Source organism: Macaca nemestrina, chromosome 11, assembly GCF_043159975.1.
Source record: "Macaca nemestrina isolate mMacNem1 chromosome 11, mMacNem.hap1, whole genome shotgun sequence".
NCBI lineage: Eukaryota > Metazoa > Chordata > Mammalia > Primates > Cercopithecidae > Macaca > Macaca nemestrina.
Window position 1 is genome coordinate 121,813,522 of NC_092135.1, and position 4,672 is coordinate 121,818,193.

Here is a 4,672-nt window from a genome sequence, read left to right on the forward strand (position 1 = left end):
GCATTTTACAAAGGCAAAGAAAATAGTCACAGGAAGAGGATGAGAGTTGTCCGACAGAGAACAGGCAGAGCATCCACTTGGGTCTGGGGCCTGGAGGGTCATTCTTTTTGATATAGCAGCTTCCAGGGGTGATTCACCACCTGCATTTGGGAGCAGAGATTTCCACTGGTCTGATACGAGTGGTAGATCATCTATGGCCTTGTGTGCCCATGTTGTCATTTTAAGCACAATTAGATTCTAACTTCAGGGGGAGCCATTCTTGGGGCTAGGCTAGGCTGAGGGGCAAGGGATCTCTGTCCTTGGTTGGTAGGACAACATAAGTATATCTCCTCACCCCCATAACTACCTTCTCTCCATCTCACAGTCTTGCTTTTTCTAACATGTTCTCAGCATGGCCTTACCTAGTCACATGTTACTCTTTAGAAATATGTTGTTGAAAAAGAATCCACATTTGCAGAATGTGCTAAGGAGAACAACTGTGTATCCTCATCTTCCCCTGGCTATGCTTCTGATTGTCATTCAAGGATTTTACAGGTTCACAAAATAATGTCATCCCTGTCCTAAAGAAGGAGAAACTCTGGCATGTATTCTCCAAAATGACTTTGTGTAGACTCTTGGAACAAGCCAAGGCTGAAGTTATTTTGGCCCAGAGTCTTATCCTTTCCCAGAGGTTATTTCTTACCACCAAATGGCATTCGTTCTGATGAAGGGGCAGTTTTTGCTCATGACAAACAAGCACAAGCACAGAGGAGAAAATTACTATTTTGATTTGAAAACTGAATTCGGGAAGCAGGTGAAGTAAGTGTCAGGTAGCGAAAGGAAAGTAACCATTGAGAGGCGGTATATTTTTGACCCTGTTTTAAAACTTGATCTCAGGCATAGGCAAAACTGGTTCCAACCAAGAAGATTTGTTTACTTGGGTTATATTGGAGGCAGAAAAGTCAATGTGAAGGCTAGAAAGAGTTTGAAGGAGAAAGAGTTTATAAGAAAGGAAAGTGAGAAGAAAGAGAAGTTGTACCACCCAAACTATCTCATCAACGTTTAATGGTATTTTATGGGCTACCCATGAAAGTTACTTAATATATATTTAAAAGAAGATGGGGGCTGGGCACGGTGGCTCACGCCTGTAATCCCAACACTTTGGGAGGCCGAGGCAGGTGGATCACGAGGTGAAGAGATCGAGACCATCCTGGCCAACATCGTGAAACCCTGTCTCTACTAAAAATACAAAAATTAGCTGAGCATGATGGCACATGTCTATAATCCCAGCTACTCGGGAGGCTGAGGCAGGAGAATCACTTGAACCCAGGAGGCAGAGGTTGCAGTGAGCCGAGATCAGGCCACTGCACTCCAGCCTGGAGACAGAGCAAGACTCTGTCTCAAAAAAAAAAAAAAAAAAAAAAAAAAAGAAAGAAAGAAAAGAAAATGGGAATGTCATATATACCTTCCTACCTAGTTGCAAAGAACATAAGGTACTTTGAAGTTTATTGAGACCTTTTGCGTAGAACTGAATGAACAAAGATGTGTTGTGACTCAATGACTAACTAAAGGAAATGAGTCATACGATGGTGTATTTAGCTGTTTGAGCTTCAGCATCACACTCAGCCAATCTGACATTGTTTGTTGAAAATTGAGAAGTGAAGTTAGTGAATGCTATTTCTATTATTAAGTTCTCTATTTTCCAACATAAAATACATTTCTCAACTCCATGACTTCGAATTCAAACTTATAGTGAAATTCATTCTCAAAAGCAAAGAGATTTTCTTGGTTGTAGATTTTATTCTTCTTCTTCTTTTGAGTAAACATCTGCATTGACAATGGAACTTGTTAAAATTACAGGAAACTCATAAATTCAATGAAATAATCTACAGTCTCTTGCCGTGGGTCACGTAAATCCATGTGTATCAAAAAGAAATCAAATTAACAATTTGAAAAACCAATCATGGCCACTCCACAGCAGCCAACATCATAAAATCTACAACTCCAGGGTCTAGAACATGTTTAGTAATTTTATCTAATAAAATGGGAAATGTAAAATGTTTCATCTCAGAGGAAAAAAAAGATACTAAATTTCTGTTACATTTGGTTCTCTTATATCCATCCACACCCTTGGATTCATATTCATGATGGATAAACACCTCTTTCCAAAGCCAAGTTAGCCCATGAGATCATAACATGTTCTCTAATCCTATTATTATTTTCTCTTTGTCTTTTTATGGCTCTTTTCATCTGTTTATCTACATGACAAGCAAGTAATAGAAATATGTCAAATTTCTGAGTTCTTATGGTATTCTTTGACAACTAGGTATGACCTAGTTAATCTTGTTAGCTAGTCAGAATAGTTGGTGAGACAACTGTTTAGTAGCCTCTGTTCATTTGTTCATTTGCTTCTTTTACCACCAAAACATAGGATGAAATCTTCTACTGAGTTAAACTCGATTTTCATCCCAAGTTAGTGCAACTGGTGTATGCACGAAGCTGTAGCTGCACAGGCCGGGTATGACTGAAGCCAGGAACATCAGTGCCCAATCTCAGCTGCCCCACAGAGCCCAGCTGAGGGGAGTGTGCCAGGGTGATTTCATCATTTAGTCTGCTGAATTATCTGTCAGAATTTTTCAGAATGGAGCTATAAGTGAGGGTACTGTTTATAAAGAGGAAACAGCCTCCACGAGCAAGTATTAATTCCATGATGAGGAGGCAACCCCAAAAGGTAGAAATATTGGCCGGGCGCGGTGGCTTACGCCTGTAATTCCAGCACTTTGAGGGGCCAAGGTGGGTGGATCACCTGAGATCAGGAGTTCAAGACCAACCTGGCCAACATGGCAAAACCTCATCTATACTAAAAATACAGAAATTAGTCAGATGTGATGGTGGGCGCCTGTAGTCCCAGCTACTTGGGAGGCTGAGGCAGGAGAATCGCTTGAATCCAGGAGGCAGAGGTTGCAGTGAGCTGAGATGGCGCCACTGCACTCCAGCCTGGGCGACATAGCAAGACTCTGTCTCAAAAAAAAAAAAAAAGAAAAGAAAAGAAAAAACGAAAGGGTATAAATCGTTAATAAAGGTGCCTATTTCTAGTAGCAAGTACTTATGGAACATTTACCATGTGCCAGACATATTGTCTTTTAAGGCACCTTACATATATTGACTCAATCTTCAACCACATAAGAGTACCATTTTTTATTTATTTATTTGTTTGTTTATTTATTTATTTTGAGACAGGGTCTCACTCTGTCACCCAGGCTGGAATGCAGTGGCACCATCTCGGCTCACTGCAACCTCCACCTCCCAGGTTCAAGCAATTCTCCTGCCTCAGCCTCCCAAGTAACTAGGGTTACAGGTGCGCACCACCATGCCAGGCTAATTTTTGTATTATTAGTGGAGACAGGGTTTCACCATGTCGGCCAGGCTGTTCTCGAACTCCTGACCTCAGGTGATCCTCCCCCCTCCACTTCCCAAAGCGCTGGGATTACAGGCGTGAGCTACCACACCCCACCCAAGGATACCATTATTATTATCTCCATATTAAGAATGAAGAGATTAAAACTCAGAGGTTAAGTAAATTGCCGATGTCACACAGCTGGTAAGTGGCGCTGTCAGTATTTCAAGTCTAGTTCAGAGTCTGTCCTCTGAACCAGTATGTTATACTGCCATTTATAGACTATAAAGGAAAGTTCTACTTATTGATGAAGTGTATTTCTAGAAATGGGGTCAGAAAACCTTGCAGTTAAAAGCACCACTTTTTTCTATAATCTCCCTGTAGTCAGCAGTTACTCTAGGTGGTGATCTTAATTGGAAAGGAACAATACAGGCTTAAATTTAAACCAGAAGAAACTGAGGCGTCAGCTGCTCAAGCAGACGAATGGATGGCTACAGTAGTGAAATGAGACAATACGGGAAGCATCAGATATACCAACTAGAGAAATTCAGGGCAGCAAGAATTAGAGACTGCCTGTCACAGAAACAAGTATGTACTAGGCTCCCGACTCTGGATTCATATGGCAACAAGCTATCTATGCCAGATGATTTAGCAATTGGTATAAATTGATTCAGGTTGTTCAAAATATTTCATCTTCTCTTCCCAATAACATAGTAACTTGTCTTTGGGTATCTCCCATCATATTCCATCCATTGTTAAAATCAAAATGGTATTTAACACTGTTGTTGTTTATGAATTTGGTTTTCCATAATATTCTCATATAACAATTAATATACATAATCACAAAAGAAAGATGCTTTTTTTTTTTTTTTTTTTTTTTGAGACAGAGTCTTGCTCTGTCACCCAGGCTGGAGTGCAGGGGCATGACCTTGGCTCACTGCAACCTCCGCCTCCTAGGTTCAAGACATTCTCCTGCCTCAGCCTCCTGAGTAACTGGGATTACAAGCGCCTGCCACCACACCCGTCTAATAACAATATGCATTCTTGATAGCAATTTAAGAAATAAAGTATGCACACACAAAAATTACTTATTTTATCACAACACTTATGCTTTGGTTTGTCTTCTGTCTCCCTCTCAGTGTCTTTAAAGATTGTCATGAGATTTGAGATAACACACAAAGTACGCAGTACAGAGACTCCCATCAAGTGTTCAACAAATGGAAACTATTATTAAGGTAGCGATTACTATTTTTATTTTATGTGAGTATTTCTGAAGGGAAGATTTCCAAAAGTAAA